The 20,813-nt window shown below is 43.6% G+C and overlaps 1 long non-coding RNA gene across 2 annotated transcripts in view; it reads right to left on the minus strand.

Annotated features, from left to right (window-relative positions):
* The window catches only part of LOC137546319 (uncharacterized), a 42,183-nt gene that overhangs the window by 3,960 nt on the left and 17,410 nt on the right, over positions 1-20,813 (minus strand). For both annotated transcript variants that reach the window (XR_011026236.1, XR_011026235.1), the window contains exons 2-3: positions 12,146-12,284; positions 11,648-11,762 (exon numbers count right to left, since the gene is read on the minus strand). This is a non-coding gene — a long non-coding RNA (uncharacterized lncRNA). The remainder of the gene's footprint in view (positions 1-11,647; positions 11,763-12,145; positions 12,285-20,813) is intronic.

Here is a 20,813-nt window from a genome sequence, read left to right on the forward strand (position 1 = left end):
GCAATCACTTGTGTGAATGTAAGTAAGCATGGATGCAATGCTGTGGTTAGGCATTTGCACAAACAGGAGATGGCACTGCGCAATCTGTCAGGCATTTGTCAAGCTTATGACCAATGCCTGGAGCTTGCGTTTGAGACCTATCAACAAATTTGCAGTGCAGTTTTTAGATGAATGTGAATGCATGCACAGCTGTCGGCAGGAATGGCTAGCCAATGCGCAAAATGGCCGTATAACGCTTTGTCTCCACCGGAGACGCTTGGAGAATCCCCACAATCAACTTCCTATTGTGATGGCCAAGAAGGCAAACAAGCAGAATGCAGAGAACACAGAGCAACTTGGGGACTCAACTGAGCAGAAATATACTGGCGATTATCCGGACACAAAAGGCCAGGGACTCCATGGAGGCATCCAATATGGAGCCTTCACTAACTCAGAAGCCATCACAATCACAAGGCCAGAACCAGGACGGCTCATCCTCACATCTCAGCACACTGGTGAGCACCCTTTCCATGTTTAATCACATGAAGCAGCTCATAACAATTTCTGACATGACCATGCTTGCTGCAGACATAAAGAACAGCATCATGGGGGCCATCCATGAGTTGAAGGAAGGCATCCAGGACCTGGTCACTAGGCTGGATGAGGTGGAGAAAGCGGGCCATAGCCACAATGCTGCAATCGAAGAGCTGCAGCAACAGCAAGTAGCGGTAATGCATAATCTCAGGTCCTGACAAAGTGGTCATGTGGACCACACCACGAGTGGAGAGTTTCTGTGCCTCCCTCTACACCAACTGGTTGCTGCACATATATTGCCTTACCTGGGTCGACACCAGATCAGTCACTGTATATATAGCACTTAGTTGCCTTATGCTGGGCATACACGGGTCGACGGGCCCTTATCAATCGAGCCGCTGATGGCTCGATTGATAATTTCCGACGTGTCCGATCACGCGGCGGATCGATTCCGCGCTCGATCCACGCGGGCGGACAACAGAAGACAAACGAAAGGAAGATAAAAAATGCCCACGGGGACGCGTCGGGAGTCGATCCGGCGGCTAATCGAGCCGCCAGGTCAACTCGTGTATGCCCAGCATAAGTCTCCCTTTTATATGCTCTGTTCATTTATCTTGACACATTATCATATACATATGCATTCCATTCCTACAACATGACTATGAGTATATTACTATACTATACTGCTTGATCATTGTGTACTTTACTATTTTCATGGTTTATTTCTTGATGAGCATTAGCACTTTCTTTGGCATGTGTCACTTTTTTGCACCATCCATTATCCATCCAGACCCGGGTCCCCATCTCCCTCACAGGGCTCTTGCATGAGCTCTGGAGGGTTGATTTTTGCAGCATACAGGGTTACCCATTACTGTGAGGTGAGGCACCTATTATTGATTAGACATTGTTGTGTGTCTTATAGGGTTGTTCAGTGTGTTTAGGAAACACTGTTATCATTGGTTTTACTGAGTTTGTTTTATTTGTACAGCAAAGTTAATATATTTGTATTGATTTTGGTGGTGCAGCTTTTGTTTTCAGAACTTCTTTTGCTTGCTTGCTTGGTACACCATTGTTGGTTTGTTTCTGTAGCTTGCATGCTGCTTTACCTGGGTGTGCGGAGGGTATTCACATATGTAGCATTATGCTCATTGAGGTGAATTGGTATCTAGAACATCTGGACAATGAAGCAGATGCCATAACTTTTACATTAAAGGGCTCAGTCAATACTGCCTGAAGTGAGGTAGCTGCCTAAACCTCAGTGTGGCTATAGATTTTGCAAGTGTGAAAGGTACACTTTTATTAATGGAAAGTTGTAGCATACGGTTTCAAATGTATTCGTTTTTACAATATCAACTGTATTTTTATTTATGAATTCATGAGATTTAAACTAGCCATGTTCATGTTTATATGGAAACCTGGATTTGGTGGAATAAGACTGCCAGTGGGGTTACCCTTCAATAAATGCAACTTGTCAGACTACTGTGCTGATCCTCTGTATGAAATGTACATATTTTGTGGCTGACTAAACATATGTAAGACACTGAGGGGTTGATTCGCTAAAGAAAATAGCATGAGTAACCTCCTGTTACTTGCTCTATTTCCACAGCATGCCTTAAATATAATTCGCTGCATGCTATGGGCTTGATTCACTAAACCGTGATAACTCAAATATCACAGCTTATCAAAGATCACACCTTCTGAAAAGATATTACACCTTATCATAGATATCACACCTTATCAAAGTTAACATGCCTTATCAGAGTAGCATAGCGAGCGCTACGAACATATGCCTGCTAATTGGCAATGGCACTTGTCCTGCCCTGAGCCCCTGCGAATTTGCACGTGCAATCGCGAGTTTACGTGAGCAAACGTGAATTTTCCCGTGTAAATTTGCATTTGCGCGTGCAAATTTGCGATTGCGCACAAACGCGAAAATGCGCGTGAAAATGGCCATGATATGAGTTATCACGGTTTAATGAATCAAGCCCAAGGTGTGATATCTTTGATAAGGTGTGATATCTTTGATAAGGTGTGATATATTTGATAAGGTGTGATACCTTTGATAAGGTGTGATATCTTTTCATAAGGTGTGATATCTTTGATAAGGTGTGATATCTTTTCATAAGGTGTGATATCTTTGATAAGGTGTGATATCTTTTCATAAGGTGTGAAATCTTTGATAAGGTGTGATATTTGAGTTATCACGGTTTAGTGAATCAAGCCCTATGCACACTTGTAGCCACGTAACGCGCGTAATCACAGCTCCTGTAATTACGCGTGTTACGCGGCTACTAGTGTGCATAGGGCTTGATTCACGCTATGCTGCGGGTAGTGCAGCATAGCGGCGTTATTAACTTACGGTGGACCCCTGCAAATAAAGAATGCTCCACTCGTCCCGCCCTGAGCCCCTTTGTGTCCAGTAACTTTAACTTTAAAGGACGTGATTCCCGCACTATGATTGTCCCAATAGGCTGCTAGTCAAGTGACAGGCACTGTGGAAATAGCGTGAGTAACAAAAGGTTACTCGCATGATTTTGTTTAGTGGTGGCCATTTATCGTTTGATTTTTCTTGCAGTTTCAAATCACTTTGATCACATCTGCCAGTGAACTATTGAGTCCAGCATATTTAGTAAATCTCCAATGGGTTTTTGGCAATATATAGATGGCATGATGGCAAACTTCATTGAGCAGGTGTGGATAAGTGATGGGAAACATTCACATACCATTATATTTCATTGAGGGGAGGAAGTTAATTAATCAATGTTTGATCTGTTTTCTGTTGGAATCTAATCAGGATTGAGTGGGGCAAGGTGGTATATTGACCACTACTATTCAATCAGTATCTAATCAGTGAATGAACAACAACTAGCCATTATCATTGTGAAAAATGCAAAAAGATGTAAAAACATACAAATAAAAAAGTATGTTTCTTCTAGAGTAAAATAAGCCATAAATCACTTTTCTCCTATCTTGCTGCCACTTACAGTAGGTAGTAGAAATCTGACACAACAGACAGAAAATGTGATTTATGCCTTATTTTACTCTGGAAGAAACATACTATTTTTTTTTTTATGTTTTTACATCTTTTTACATTTTTCACAATAGTGGAGAATATCCAGTCGGATGCGAAAGTTTTGGCAACTTTGTTAATCATCATTATTTTCCTGTATAACTCGTTGGTTGTTACGATAAAAAATGTCAGTTAAATATATCATATAGGAGACACACACAGTGATATTTGAAAAGTGAAATTAAGTTTATTGGATTTACAGAAAGTGCACAATAATTGTTTAAATAAAATTAGGCAGGTGCATTGTCATTTTATTGATTCCAAGACCTTTAGAACTAATTAATGGAACTCAAATTGGCTTGGTAAGCTCAGTGACCCCTGACCTACATACACAGGTGGATCCAATTATGAGAGAGTATTTAAGGAGGTCAATTGTAAGTTTCCCTCCTCTTTTAATTTTCTCTGAAGAGTAGTAACATGGGGGTCTCAAAACAACTCTCAAAAGACCAGAAGACAAAGGTTGTTCGGCATCATGGTTTAGGGGAAGGATACAGAAAGTTGTCTCAGAGATCTCAGCTGTCTGTTTCCATAGTTAAGAACATATTGAGGAAATGAAAGACCACGGGCTCAGTTCAAGTTAAGGCTCGAAGTGGCGGACCAAGAAAAATCTCTGATAAACAGAAGCGACGAATGGTGAGAACAGTCAGTCAACCCACAGATCAGCACCAAAGACCTACAACATCATCTTGCTGCAGATGGAGTAACTGTTTATCGTTCAACCATTCAGCACACTTTACACAAGGAGAAGGTGTATGCGAGAGTGATGCAGAGGAAGCCTTTTCTCCACCCACAGCACAAACAGACCTGCTTGAGGTATGCTAAAGCACATTTGGACAAGCCAGCTTCATTTTGGAATAAGGTGCTGTGGACTGATGAAAGTAAAATTGAGTTATTTTGGCATAACAAGGGGCATTATGCATGGAGGAAAAAGAACACAGCATTCCAAGAAAAACACCTGCTACCTACAGTAAAATATGGTGGTGGTTCCATTATGTTGTGGGGCTGGGTGGCCAGTGCAGGGACTGGGAATCTTGTCAAAGTTGAGGGGTGCATGGATTCCACTCAGTATCAGCAGATTCTGGAGACCAATGTCCAGGAATCAGTGACAAAGCTGAAGCTGCGCGGGGGCTGGAACTTTCAAGAAGACAATGACCCTAAACACTGCTCAAAATCCAGTAAGGCATTCATGCAGAGGAACAAGTAAAACGTTCGGAAATGGCCAACTCAGTCCCCAGACCTTAATATAATTGAAAATCTGTGGTGTGAGTTAAAGAGAGCTGTCCATGCTCTGAAGCCATCAAACCTGAATGAACTAGAACAAAAACCCATGCAATTTGGCAGATGTTCCTGCAAAATACAGATAATATGGCAATACCCAAAATACATGTTATCTGGCAGCGGATCACCCAAAATAAATTCAATCTGGAAGCAGCAGTTCCCCTAACATACAAAATCTGTCAGCGGTTCCCCAACATACACATAATCTGACAGCTATTCCCCAAAATACATTTAATCGAGCAGCAGCGGTTCCCCAAAAATACAGTAAATACGGCAGCAGTTCCCCCAAAATAGGTGCCCCCAGTATAGGTAACCAAGTCTATAGGTATCCCCAGTGAAAGTAACCAGGTCTATAGGTGTTCCCAGCATAGGTAGCCAGGTCTATAGGTGTCACCAGTATAACTAGCCAGGTCTATAGGTGTCTTCATAATAGGTAGCCAGGTCTGTAGCCCGGTGTCCCCAGTATAAGTAGCCAGGTCTGTAGGTGTCCCCAGTTTAGATAGAAAGGTCTAGAGGTGTCCCCAGTATAAGTAGCCAGGACTATAGGTGTCCCCAGTATAAGTATCCAGGTCTATAGCTGTCCCCATTATAAGCAGCTAGGTCTATAGGTGTCCCCGGTATAAGTATCCAGGTCTATTGCTGTACCCAGTATAAGTAACCAGGTCTATAGGTGGCCCCAGAATAGGTATCCAGGTCTATAGCTGTCCCCAGTTTAGATATCCAGGTCTATAGGTGTCCCCAGTACAGATATCCAGGTCTATAGGTGTCCCCAATACAGATAGCCAGGTGTATAGGTGTCCCCAGTGTAGCCAGGTGTATAGGTGTCCCCAGTGTAGCCAGGTCTATAGGTGTCCCTAGTATATGTAGCCAGGTCTATAGGTTTCCCTAGAATAGGTAGCCAAGTGTGAAGGTGTCCCCAGTATATGTAGCCAGGTTTATAGGTGCCCCCAATATATGTAGTCAGGTGTATAAGTGTCCTCAGTATATGTAGTCAGGTATATAGGTGTCTTCAGTATATATAGCCAGGTGTATAGGTGTCCCCCGAATAGGTAGCCAGAACTTTAGGTGTCTCCAGGAGCGGTGGCAGCACAGTGAAGGGGGAGCAGTGGGCACAGTGGCGGGGAAGCACCTTGGGGCCCCCCCTTCCTCGCTCCCCCCTCCAGAATTTAGTATTTTATTAGTGTCGGTGGCTGGCAGCGAGCGGGGACTTACCACTACTCTTCCAGTTGCCGGAGGGAGCTCTGTGTGCCGCTAGTCTGGTCGTGAGTAGATCAGACTAGTGTTGCCCTCAGCCAACCAGTGAGGAGTAGTGTTGGGTGAACATCTGGATGTTCGGGTTCGGTGTGGTTCGGCCGAACATGCCCCTGATGTTCGGCATGTTCGAGCCGAACCCCGAACCCAACCCGAACATGTCCCTTTGGGGCCCCTATAGGGTCCCAGCATAAAGGGAGAGCATGCCCCGAGCGCGGGGGGGTCGGAAATGCACCCCACCCCTCCCCGCTAAGCTCTCCCTTTTGCCGGTTCCCTATAAAGTTAAATTTAAGTCCCCCAAAAGTACCTGAGGAGGAGGTCAGGAAGCGGGCAGCCAGAGATGCTAGGCGCTAGTACCATCTGGTACTTCCGCCCTCTCTTGACACACTTCCTGTTTACAATTGAAGTCGCATCAAGAGAGCGCAGAAGTACCGGGATGACGCGAACGAGGGTACGCGTCATCTACATGATGACACGTACCCTCGTACGCGTCATCGCGGTACTTCTGCGCTCTCTTGACGCGACTTCAAATGTAAACAGGAAGTGCGTCAAGAGAGGGCGGAAGTCCAGATGGTACTAGCGCCTAGCATCTCCGGCTGCCCGCTTCCTGCCCTCCTCCTCAGGTACTTTTGGGGGTCTTAAATTTAACATTATAGGGAACCGGCAAAAGGGAGAGCTTAGCGGGGAGGGGTGGGGGGCATTTCCGACCCCCCCCCCCCACGCTCGGGGCATGCTCTCCCTTTATGCTGGGACCCTATAGGGGGCTATGTTCGGCCGGACACGGCTGTGTGTGTGTGAACACCATGAGGTGTTCGGGGGGTGCCGAACCCGAACAGGCCAAAATCCGGGCGAACCCGAACAGTGGCGAACACTGTTCGCCCATCACTAGTGAGGAGCAGGAATGTGGCAGGGGTGATGACAAGCTTCCTTTTCATCAGCAATGTACCAAATAGAGTCAGGCTGACTGAGATAAGATTTATTACAGTAGGGACATTTCTAAATAGATTTGAGTGCTTGCAACGCAGGGTAAGGTAGCCGGCTACATATTAAACACAGAGCAGTGGATAAATGGAATTTGATTTTGTGGCTGACAATCCCCCTTTAAGACAGGAGTCAGCCAGAGCACTGGAGACCTTTGTGGACTTGGCAACATTCGGGGTAGGAGCACTGGAGACCATAGTGGACATGACAACATTCAGGGCAGAAGCACTTGATCCTGGAACCTATCTGTGACAAAATAAAATAAAGATTGTAATCCAGTCTCTCTCATTTCAGGTTTCCTTTAACTTGGTGGTCTTTTTTTTTCAGGTTTTCATCATCACTAAATTGATTTCAGAGCAAATCATTATTTTAAATAATGGTTATTATCTTATTTGGTGAGCATTATTTGATTTGACTATAGTATAACTTAGGTCTTGGGCTACTCACAAGCCTCCACTAAAGTAGAAATATAAATACAGTGAAAGTTAGCTACAGTAGATGGAAATGTTCAGAATATAGATGTGCCTTTACATGGCTTTTTATAAATCTCATAAATGGTAAATATGTTGTAATTATGTTTTAAGTCAAGGTTGTTGAATCTTTCTAAAGAAAGGTGGGAAGATATTATGTTAAATGTAATTGAATGCTTGGGGCTAAATATAAACATGGAAGTCACGATATCAAGGATGTTTTCATCTTGCATATGGTATCAACCGTTATTTGATTTCCTTTCACGTGTGTGTCCTACAGTCTGCGCTGTTTACTGCACAGAGATGCAAGTCTTTTCAATGATTCACCTTTTTGAATATAGATAGCAAGTAGGTGTCATCAATAATTCACAGCATTTTAAGTTATGGTAGGCTGCTATGCAATGCTGAATGATTACCAAATCATACTTACTGGACCATGGTGAATTAGATTCAATAAACTGGATTTGTAACATGTAAACACATGCATATCCTAGATTTAAGCTGATGCGGCATAAGGTGAAGAGCGACAGATGGAAGTAATTGAGCACAAAGAAACCATGCATGCCCTGCTCCACCTGGGAATGCTAAATTAAGATTGAAGCACACCTTGTTACTTGCTGGCAGAGTCAAGGAATTTGCCTTTTTTTATATTATTGTCATGAAAGTAACCCCACCACTCCTGGTTTATTCTGTTTATCCATGTGGGAGAATTTAGGTTTATACTGATTCAGCCTGATACCTGGTGCCATATACCCATCCTGTACAAGCTTATATCAATGTTACACAGCAGCAGTTCTAAGCACAATAAATCATTAGGGACTAATTATTAGCACTAATGTCCTGTCATATGTAGTTCCTATGTTCAGTTGCCACCAGAAGCATTAAGAGGTTCATACTGTATATCCTACTTGAATTTGCATGGGTTTTCTCCTCATATGCCAGAGTTGGTTTGCAAAAAAATGGAGTAGAATTCAACTAGAAGCAGAAAGGGTAAAGGGATCCTGAAGTGAGAGGAAAGCAGAGAGCAGTGCCTAGTTGTCATACTGAGCTATAGGTTTTTAGAGGTTTTTGAATCACACACCTGCAGCAAACATGCAGCTAGTGGAGTCAGATAAGAGTGAAAACACTGATCTGCATGCTTAATCTGTGTCAATGGGCTTGATTCACTAAGACAAATAGCATCCCTTATCAAAGTTAGCACGCCTTACCAAAGTTAACACGCCTTATCAGAGTAGCATAGCGAGTGCTACGAACCCGCAGGGGCTCAGGAAGGACAAGTGGAGCCCTTGTCATTGCCAATTAGCAGGCATAAGTTTGCTATGCTACTCTGATAAGGCATGCTAACTTTGATAAGGCATGCTATGTGTCTTAGTAAATCAAGCCCAATGACTTAAAGGGAACATAAGGTGAGAGTGATATGGGGGCTGCCATATTTATTTTCTTTTCAACAATACCTGTTGCCTGTCAATTCTGTTGATTTTTTTCTGGCAGCAGTAGTGTCTAAATCACACGCTTGAAACAAGTATGTGGCTAATCCAGTCAGACTCAAGTAAGAGCATTCAACAAGGAAAAGATCTGGCACATCCAACGTTATTCTTTATTGGTTCCATGTAAAAGAATATGGCCAACGTTTTGGAGCCACGTAGGACCCCATTATCAAGGCAATGTTTGCTTGGAGGCAAAAATCTGTCTGCTGCTGTGCAAAAGTTCCTGTAAAGCAAGTGGGAGTCTGGCTCCTTCAAACACTCGTAGACAGCGATATGTATTGTCTGGGATCAGCAGCAGGCTCCGAGCAAACAGTGCCTTGATAATGGGGTCCTACATGGCTCCGAAACATTGGCTATATTCTTTTACATGGAACCAATAAAGATTAACTTTGGATGTGCCATCTCTTTTCCTTGTTGAATGCTCTTACTTGACTCTGACTGGATTAGCCACATACTTGTTTGAAGCATGTGATTTAGACACTACTGCTGCCAAAAAAAATCAACAGAATTGACAGGCATAAATATGGCAGCCCCCATATCACTCTCACCTCATGTTCCCTTTAAGTCATTGGGCTTGATTTACTAAGACAAATAGCAAAGAGGACATCATCCCTGTTTTCAGCTGTTGCATTCATCTTAAAGACTATGGGCTTGATTCACCAAGCGGTGCAAAGTGTTTGCACGCTGGTGAAAAGGCCCTTATCACGCCTAAACTCACTTTAGGCATGATAAGAAGAAACTCGCGCGAAGTTGCCGCGCGTACGCGCGCAGCACCCGACGCTTCGCGCGAAGCTCCCATTAAACCCTATGGGACTTTGCACGCGCGTACGCGCGGTAACTTCGCGCGAAGAGCAGGAAAAAGCGGTGATAACTCAGTGGTGAAAAGGTCATCACGCCTAAAGTCTTTTAGGCGTGATAACTGGGTTATCACCGCTTTGTGAATCGAGCCCTATGGGTTTGATCCTTTAGTGAGCGCGGGACAATACTAAAATGTGACTCAAGTCAGAGCATCTGATCCACAGGGTCTATTGCTAAAAGTATTAGAAGTAGGATGATGGGGCTAGCCAGGCACCTTGCAATGGATGAAATGAAATACATGTCAGCCTCCATATCCTTTTCTCCTCAGGTTCCTTTTATAATATTAGCGGCTGGGCTTTAGCACAAAGGTCAGGCAATTGGCATTGTATATTAGAGCAGTGTTCCCCAACCCTGTCCTCAAGGCCCACCAACAGTGCATGTTTTGTGGAAATCCACACAGGTAGATAATCGGCTCTGCTGAGACACTAATTACCTCACGTGTGCATGTTTGTGGTTTTCTGAAAATCATGTACTGTTGGCGGTACTTGAGGACAGGGTTGGGGAACTCTGTATTAGAGGATAAAGATAACAGTCTCCATATTACTCTCATTTCAGGTTCCCTAAAGACTGGCAGCACACTTGCCTGTTTTCATGTGCGTGTTCCGGACAGGAAAACTAAGAACCAATGTTAATCAATGGGTTGGTTCCATGGGCGTAACAATAGGGGATGCAGTCCATGCGCCCGCTCATGGCCGTTTTGGGGGGCTGGAGGGGTCGCAGCATGAGGGGAAAGCTATGGCCACACTCGGCGGGGAGGGGGGAAGGTCCCCCCCTCCCTCACCTTGGGCTTTCCCCTCTGTGCTCCCCTCCAGCTTCTAGCTATATAAGTGCAGCGAGCGGAGCGGCAGGCAGCGGCAGGCAAACATACTTTCTGTGCGTTCCAGCGCGGACACTTCTCGCTCTAGTGACTGACGCGACTTCCTGTATAAAACAGGAAGTCGCGTCAGTCACTAGGGCGAGAAGCGTCCGGACACGGAAGGTATGTTTTGCCTGCCCTCCCCGCCGAGTGTGGCCATAGCTTTCCCCTCATGCTGCGACCCCTCCAGCCCCCCAAAACAGCCACGATCTGGCCCTGGGGGGAGGGGGGCCCACTCACAATTTCTGCAGGGGGGCCCGGGGGTTCTTAGTTACGCCCCTGGTTGGTTCACACTTGAATGCTATTTTCGTATGCAGAAACATAATCTCAGCAGTGCAGCACTGTGTGTGTTTTTGCTATCAATTACATTATGTGCTGTGGAAAAAAAAATTGCACGCAGTAAAATACACACAAAAAACTGACAAACAAGTGTGCTCCTTGCCTTAAAAGGGCACTATCGTGAAAATTAGGCTGCAAGGGTAACCTGGTAGCATGTACCTAATATTAGGAGCATCAGTTACTAATCCTTTTTTAATGTGGGCTAGGAAGGTTATAGACAGCATTATGCAAAGAACCTGCCCGTCTTTTTTCAAGCTATGCAACATACTCACCCTCTCAGTGCTGTAACAACTGATTTACCCTCTGATTTCTTCCTGCTCAAGCTGTACGGGGTATGAATACTGCTCAGGGACTGCTGGGGAAGTTCATAGCACGGGACGCAGAAGGAGCCAAGTAATTTATCTTGATTATCAAAGTCAAAAATAGATTTATTGGCATGGCCAAGATTCATACAGGCATTGACAAAGCAAGGGCAGAAGGGGCACATGGAAGGGGGTGGGGTAGGGGTACAATGGCTAAGCAGTCTGAATATTTTAAGGTTTACCGTTTTCTTTATGCTCCTCTCAGTCTGTGGCATGCTGCGACATAGTGTGCGATGATTGGCACTGTGGATTTCTCTTCTCCCAGTAAGATGTATGTGTACATATGCTGCCTATAACCTTTCAAGTAGAAATGTAAAAATACTTAGTATCTGATGCACCTATTAATAATATTAGGTATGTGCTAACAGGGTTATTCCAGTAACCTACTTTTTGTCAAAGTGCTCCTTTAAGGTCATGCCACATAGGCAACTTTCTTGAGGTAACTAGTCTATTGTCAGTGACAATTGTTCTATATTTATAAAAAAATGGTTTTGGCATTACTTAGGCTTATGTAGCATGTATTATGCAATTAGCTCAAGCCATGTTATATAGGAAATGGTAACATATGTGTATAACACTAAATATAAGAGGAAGTGCAGCATGGCTTGAGAAAGGAGATGTTCTTCAAAACTACGCTGTTTATGCTGTACCAAAACCAATCAAAGAGCTTAATAGGTTACCTGGATGGTGCCGGCTTTCTGACTCTACTGACTTGATCCATGGTGCTTTCGGATATGCCCGAGCACATGCTATCTTTTGAACCAGCCGAAGAGGGTGCCACACAACTACGCTCATTGCTGAATATAACACACGGAATACCTATAGGAGATTAAGAATATTAAAAAAAAAAAACTCTTAACTCTAAATAATTTAGGTACAAACTAAAAAACAGACATGATCTCTAAAGAGACTTATTAGAATAAATAGATTAGGATGAGAAACCCTATTAGGGAGAAGTGGTAAATCTTGATAACAGCTACTGTAATTAGAAACTAGTTCTCCTCTCTACTAACATCTGAGACACAATCCACCATGTTTTGTCCCATCAGAATAAGGGCTTTGTTAGGGGTAATACAAAATGTGCTGTAGTGCAAATGCTAACAAACAATACTGTATTTAAAATGTAGTCACAGAAAAATAAATAAAGATATAGATTATGCTTACACTAGCAATGATCATGTTACCCAAGTAACATGGGTTCGCTAATTGCAGAACATGTGCTACATATTCAGCATTAGTACCAGTAAAATACGACCAATTTTTAGTGAGTTTGGCAAAATGTTTCTTCTTAATAAAGTGGACCTGAACTCAGAATGTCCTCTCTGCTGTAAAAGAAAGGCAACAGCATCAAAGGCAATAACCTTTAAACAAAAACATTTCTTTGTTACAGCTGATATGAATCCTAAAATAAATCTGTACTGTTTCTACTTCCTGAGTCATGGTAGCAGACATATTGTTAACATATGGTGCTTTCAAATAATCTTATCTGCCATTTCTGCCATGGCAGTCGTGTGACACAGGGGAGAGATCAAATTACAACTTGTGATTAGACACAGATGAGCGGAATTAAATAGACTAAGCCAGGGATGTCAAACCGGTCCTTCGAGGGCCAAGGTCCTCACACATTTTTGTCACAGCTCAAATTATTCTGAACAATCTGAACTGATTAAGGGGTCTGAATCAGGAAAGGTGTAGTCCATCAGGTAGAACACATTCCTTTCTTTCTCAGTCCATCCTAAACACTGGCATGGATCTAGCCCTCCAGGCCTGGAGTTTGACACCTGTGGGCTAAGCTCTCTAAATATATACAGGGTGCATTTCTCTATGTTTTCCTTCTGTCCTGTGCAAGAGTTCAGGTCCACTTTAAAAATGCTGGATGACTAGGTAATAGTATGCAAAGATGTTACTTCCAAGTTACTTAGACTTGTCAAACACTTTGGGTTCCATGTTGCAGCAGCAGTGCCCAATCTGCAACATGGAACTAAGGAAGTATAATAGACAGCTAAGGCCCTATCTATGCATAGCTGCTCTTTCCACTGCAATATAAAAATATTGGAACCTGATAAATGAATAATATTTTTCATTAGAGAAGTCTATGCCTCAAAGCATGGTCGCACCGTATCGCACCCTTTTTGGAACATTGCGGTGCAATTGATAAACAATTACATCACACAGAATTCCAAGGGTTCCAGTGGCAAACCACCCAGATCAAGGGGATGAGATGTGCAGGATTTTTTCCTGAGATACCACAGGGACTTCAGTGCAGGAAAACAAGTGGCAATCCACACCACCTCTCAGGATAAATCTTGTTTTATTAGTAGCAAAACGACATACACATTAAAAAGAACCAACAGGCAAGACAGTCCACTGCTTCGGGCTCCTGCCCATCTTCATGTTCCAAGGTTCTGATCACACATTTACAAAGACATCCATTTATATACATGAAGCAGAGGGACACCAAGAGCCCCAATAGTGTAATTCGTGTTGGGGACAACAAAATAAATGAGAAGTTAAAATTATACTTACAAACCAGGGTTACCAATAGGCAACCACTGTATAGGCAGGTGGGGAGAACAATCCTGACCCCACTCAGGAATAAAAAGTCGCTCTCTGTAGACAGGAAAATAGGGTAACAACCCTCCACCCAGGGTGGACTCAATGTAGTGTACAAGATACAGAGGTGCCAAAAGAATAAAAGGTGATGAACTTAAAAAACCAACTGGTTAAACAGAGGAGGCAGCGGTGGTCTTACCCCCTCCAAACAGACACAGGCAAGGACTGCGATTCAGTCTGAATCGCAGTCCTTGCCTGTGTCTGTTTGGAGGGGGTAAGACCACCGCTGCCTCCTCTGTTTAACCAGTTGGTTTTTTAAGTTCATTTAATTACCTTTTATTCTTTTGGCGCCTCTGTATCTTGTACACTAATTTATATACATGAGTAGCCAATCAAATTCAAAATACAAAAGAGAGGACTTGATGGGGAACTGCTAATCTCAATATTATACCACTCTCACTTATGCAAATCTAGGAGTTCATAGTAATCCAATGTATATGGGATTCATAATAAATATGCTAGATGCAGCTCTAAATTTATACATATCTAGGTCTGATATACTTACAGAGAGTGTCCATGCTGTGTATAGTGACCCCTCAGCCTTAGATCGCCTGAAAATGAAATGTTAAAACTTACGCCGGCTGTAAACATCACTACCAGCAAAATCCTCCAATCAGCACACCAGTACGAGTGACGTCACGGCAAATGTTTATGTAATGACGTCCTTCTATCGGCGATACACTTTTTTTTAAAAAGTCAGTCTATCGGTGATACACCGCCTCGCTGTTGCGCTATTGGTCGGCGTTTGTGGGCTTGTCATCTTGCCCCGCCCTTGCACTATTGGTCGGCATTTGAAGAGATGTTAGGTCTCTCGTTCGGGGGGATGTACTTTTGCCGTGACGTCACTCGTACTTGTGTGCTGATTGGAGGATTTTGCTGGTAGTGATGTTTACAGCTGGCGTGAGTTTTAACATTTCATTTTCAGGCGATCTAAAGATGAGGGGTCATTATACACAGCATGGACACTCTTTGTAAGTATATCAGACCTAGATATGTATAAATTTAGAGCTGCCTCTCTTATTTATTTTGAATCTCGTATACATTGGATTACTATGAACTCCTAGATTTGCATAAGTGGGAGTGGTATATTGAGATTAGCTGTTCCCCATCAGGTCCTCTCTTTTGTATTTTGAATTTGATTGGCTACTCATGTACAGTGGGTTGCAAAAGTATTCAGCCCCCTTGAAGAGTTCCACATTTTGTCACATTACTGCCACAAACATGCATCAATTTTATTGGAATTCCATGTGAAAGGTCAATACAAAGTGGTGTGCATGTGAGAAGTGGAATGAAAATCATACATCATTCCAAACATTTTTTACAAATCAATAACTGCAAAGTGGGGTGTGCGTAATTATTCAGTCCCCCTGAGTCAATACTTTGTAGAACCACCTTTTGCTGCAAATACAGCTGCCAGTCTTTTAGGGTATGTCTCTACCAGCTTTGCACATCTAGAGACTGAAATCCTTGCCCATTCTTCTTTGCAAAACAGCTCCAGCTCAGTCAGATTAGATGGACAGCATTTGTGAACAGCAGTTTTCAGATCTTGTCACAGATTCTCGATTGGATTTAGATGTGGACTTTGACTGGGTCATTCTAACACATGGATATATTTTGTTTTAAACTATTCCATTGTTGCCCTGGCTTTATGTTTAGGGTCATTGTCCTGCTGGAAGGTGAACCTCCACCCCAGTCTCAAGTCTTTTGCAGACTCCAAGAGGTTTTCTTCCAAGTTTACCCTGTATTTGACTCCATCCATCTTCCCATGAACTCTGACCAGCTTCCCTGTACCTGCTGAAGAGATGCACCCCCCGAGCATGATGCTGCCACCACCATATTTGACAGTGGGGATGGTGTGTTCAGAGTGATGTGCAGTGTTAGTTTTTTGCCACACATAGCTTTTTGCATTTTGGCCAAAAAGTTCCATTTTGATCTCATCTGACCAGAGCACCTTCTTCCACATGGTTGCTGTGTCCCCCACATGGCTTGTGGCAAACTGCAAATGGGACTTCATATGCTTTCTGTTAATAATGCCTTTCTTCTTGCCACTCTTCCATAAAGGCCAACTTTGTACAGTGCATGACTAATAGTTGTCCTATGGACAGAGTCTCCCACCTGAACTGTAGATCTCTGCAGCTCGTCCAGAGTCACCATGGGCCTCTTGACTGCATTTCTCATCAGCGCTCTCCTTGTTTGGCCTGTGAGTTTAGGTGGACATAGCCTTGTCTTCATAGGTGTACAGTTGTGCCATACGCCTTCCATTTCTGAATGATCGCTTGAACAGTGCTCCGTGGGATGTTCAAGGCTTGAGAAATTTAAAGCAGGCTTAGGCTACAAAAAGATTTCCAAATAACTTGATCCCTGACCTGTCTTGTGTGTTCTTTGGACTTCACTGTGTTGTTGCTCCCAATATCCTCTTAGACAACCTCTGAGGCCCTCACAGAGAAGCTGTATTTGTACTGACATTAGATTACACACGCACTCTATTTAGTCATTAGCACTAATCAGGCAATGTCTATAGGCAACTGACTGCACTCAGATCAAAGGGGGCTGAATAATAATGCACACACCACTTTGCAGTTATTTATTTGTAAAAAATGTTTGGAATCATGTATGATTTTCATTCTACTTCTCATGTGTACACCACTTTGTGTTGGTCTTTCATGTGGAATTCCAATAAAATTGATTCATGTTTGTGGCAGTAATATGACAAAATGTGGAAAACTTCAAGGGGGCTGAATACTTTTGCAACCCACTGTATATAAATGGATGTCTTTGTGAATGTGTGATCAGAACCTTGCAACATGAAGATGGGCAGAAGCCCGGAACAGTGGACTGTCTTGCCTGTTGGTTCTTTTTAATGTGTATGTCGTTTTGCTACTAATAAAACAAGATTTATCCTGAGAGGTGGTGCAGATTTCCACTTGTTTTCCTAAACAATTACATCACAACATAATGTTTCAAGTATAAAAGGGGCCTCAATCGTAATACCATACATAGCATTTTACGATCTGGTCAGGCAGGATTGCAGGAAATACTGTGTAGTCAACTTGTGGTTAAAGAAACCTAAAAGCTTGACTAATATTATATTTCAACAGTGCCAAACAGTAATTTTTTTCCACATCTGAATTATTAAAAGCTTTGTCTATCAGTCATATCATACGCAACATTAGGAGGAATAGGGTGAGACCTAACTGAGGGTAATTACCATTATTATGCTAATGGAAGGTATTAGCTCTGAAACCACTTACTTTTCATTCTTCTGTGCAAGTAGAATAAAATCAACATAAAATGACAAGCCCATAAAATAACTTTTTCACAATATACTTGTTTTCTTATTTACAGGGTTAATATACACGCAATACAGTTGTATTGCTGTACTGGCATACAAATCCTAAAATGTAAGCAGTAAAAATCTTTTGTGAAATGTAATTTTCTCCTGAGCTGAAGACTATAAAAACCTGGTCTGGATTTCTAAAAAATACTTTGCTAGTGGGATGAAACAGTTTGTTTCCCTGCGAGAACCTTTTTGATACTTACAATACATACTGTATAGTTCTGTTGATAATTACCCCCTTGTGGGCAGCAAAGGGGAATCCTAATATCTTGATTAGAGATGGCCTGAACGGTTCGCCGGCGAACGGTTCCTGGCGAACTTCCGGTGGTTCGCATTGGCCATCTAAGACGAACTTTTCCGGAAGTCAGGTTCGTCCCCATAATGCACCATTAGGGTCAACTTTGACCGTCTACATCACAGTCAGCAGGCGCATTGTAGCCAATCAGGCTACACTCCCTCCTGGAGCCACTCCCACCCCCTTATAAAAGGCAGGCACCGCCGGCCATTACACTCACTCGTGTGCCTGCACTAATTAGAGAAGGGACAGCTGCTGTAGACTCTCTCATAGGTAAAGATTAGTTAGGCTCTTGTAGGCTTCTTAGCTTGCTCCTTGCTGATTCTTATTGCTAAAATAGCACCCCACAACAGCTCTTTTGAGAGCTAATCTTGTTCTTGTGATCTATTTTTTTTTGTGTGTGTCCCACTGACACTTGTGTTGCATAGACAGCCTTGATAATCCATACTGTGTGTGTGCCACTGCCAGGCCCAGCACATTCAGTGACTACCTGTGTGTGTGACAGGTGCACATTGTAATACCCATTACTGCACATACCTACCTGTTGTGTTCAGTGCACCCACCTCATAACTGCATATACCTACCTGTTGTGTTCAGTACACCCACCTCATCACTGCATATACCTACCTGTTGTGTTCAGTGCACCCACCTCATCACTGCATATACCTACCTGTTGTGTTCAGTGCACCCACCTCATCACTGCATATACCTACCTGTTGTGTTCAGTGCACCCACCTCATCACTGCATATACCTACCTGTTGTGTTCAGTGCACCCACCTCATAACTGCATATACCTACCTGTTGTGTTGAGTGCACCCACCTCATCACTGCATATACCTACCTGTTGTGTTGAGTGCACCCACCTCATCACTGCATATACCTACCTGTTGTGTTCAGTGCACCCACCTCATCACTGCATCTACCTACCTGTTTTGTTCAGTGCACCCACCTCATCACTGCATATACCTAACTGTTGTGTTGAGTGCACCCACCTCATCACTACATATACCTACCTGTTGTGTTGAGTGCATCCACCTCATCACTGCATATACCTACCTGTTGTGTTCAGTGCACCCACCTACCTACGAGTGCACGCAGTGTGATATATCACTCCATGCATACCTGTTAACTGCACTTGTGTGACTGCACATTGTATTAGTCAAGTCAAATCCACCCTCCACCAACGCCTGGACCGGCAGGTAGCCGACTACCTGGCTTTAAGTGTGGATGTAGACACCGTGAGCAGCGATGAACCCTTGGACTACTGGATGCGCAGGCTTGACCTGTGGCCAGAGCTGTCCCAATTTGCCATCCAACTTCTGTCTTGCCCTGCCTCAAGCGTCCTGTCAGAAAGGACCTTCAGCGTAGCTGGAGGCATTGTCACTGAGAAGAGAAGTCGCCTAAGTCACAAAAGTGTTCAGTACCTCACCTTTATCAAAATGAATGAGGCATGGATCCTGGAGGGCTACTGCCCGCCCCAAGACTAAGTCAGTCCCCACACACAGCATCTCTGCCCGCAGGCCACTTGACTGCCTTCTCTGCCACCACCAATAGGGTCCAGGACTCCAGGCGGATTCCTGAATTTTTAAGGCTGCTGCTAGCAGCTATAATAATTTCTCTGGTGCGTGTACATGCCTGCCTAATTTTTCTGGCTGCACTGCAGATGCAACAACAAAACAAAAGCATGTACATGTGCCAATTCCCCTTCGTGATCATTACCTTGCAGCGGTGAAGGGCCTTGTGTACCACAATGAAGCAATGACCGCCGGCTATATGAGTGTTTCGGGGGGGCACACCCACGATAATAAGGTCGTTGCTTCATTGTGGACAGACCAAATTTGATCAGCTGGAGAGTCACTGTTCTGTTATTCAGCTACCTCAGCACGGTGACTATATGGGATGGAAAGCCGCCATCACCTGCACTCTCGTCATGGTGTGCACCAGTCCAGCACGGCAGTCACTACACAAACAGCTGTTTGCGGTGTGTTACACAGTGAGTTTGGTCTGTCAGTGTGAAGCAATACACTAATTACACTATCTGATTGATGTATACACATGCAAGATGTTTTAAAGCACTTTAGGCCTGCAATTTAGCATTTAATGAGATTTCTGCCCTTAAAACGCTGCTTTGCGTCAAATCCAGATTTTTCCCCAGGACTTTTGGCATGTATCCCACTCCGCCATGTCCCCCTCCAGGTGTTGGACCCCTTGAAACATCTTTTCTATCACTTTTCTGGCCAGCATAAGTGTTTCTACTTTTCAAAGTTCGCCTCCCCACTGAAGTCTTTTGCGGTTTGCGGAAGTTCGCGCGAACCGAAAATCGGAGGTTCGGGCCATCTCTAATCTTGATTAGTCAGCATACACCTCCCTCCTGTGCCCAAAGTCTTCATGTCACAGGCACAGGCTGCCTCCCTCCAGTAGACTCATGGATGCGTAAGTACTGATATTAGCTAAAGGAGAGGAGAGGTAAGTGTGAGGCAGAGTCCAGGGAGGAGGTTAGAGTGAGGCAAAGGCAAGAGGAAAGGTTAGTGTGATGTAGAGAGAGCTGAGGCGAAGGCCACAGATTCTGACTAAGTTGCATTTTTTGTCTGGTCTAGTTTCCATCTGCATATCCAACCTTAAAACCACCAAAAAAACCTCCCACATCCCATCATTATTTCAGCCAAAGTGAGGGTATAATATCTCCACAGACCCATATAAAAATTTTAACTTGCACCAGTCTATCCCTTATTATTTCTAAATCAGCCACTCCCGGAACATCCAACGATTATCTCCATATGTTTTCAAACTTGTGTGGTGCCCCTTTATGGGCATATATTACTTTTTCCAATTTAAGCTACACATTAACCTGTGAGGGGGCATAGCAATAGGGGTTGCAGAAGTTGTGACCACATCGGGGGCCCTTGGGCCAGAGGGGCCTACCCCTCAAACACCGTATTAGCTCTCTATTGGTCCTGTGCTCATAATAATCACTTCTATAGATGCTTTGAATAGTGGTAATCATTAACACACTGTTTCCCATCCCCTTCTTGCACCTCTGACACTGTAGTTGCCATTGGCAGGTTTTGATGCACCATATCAATTGTTCTGTATAAAGTGCTT

This window comes from Hyperolius riggenbachi, chromosome 2, assembly GCF_040937935.1.
Source record: "Hyperolius riggenbachi isolate aHypRig1 chromosome 2, aHypRig1.pri, whole genome shotgun sequence".
Lineage (NCBI taxonomy): Eukaryota > Metazoa > Chordata > Amphibia > Anura > Hyperoliidae > Hyperolius > Hyperolius riggenbachi.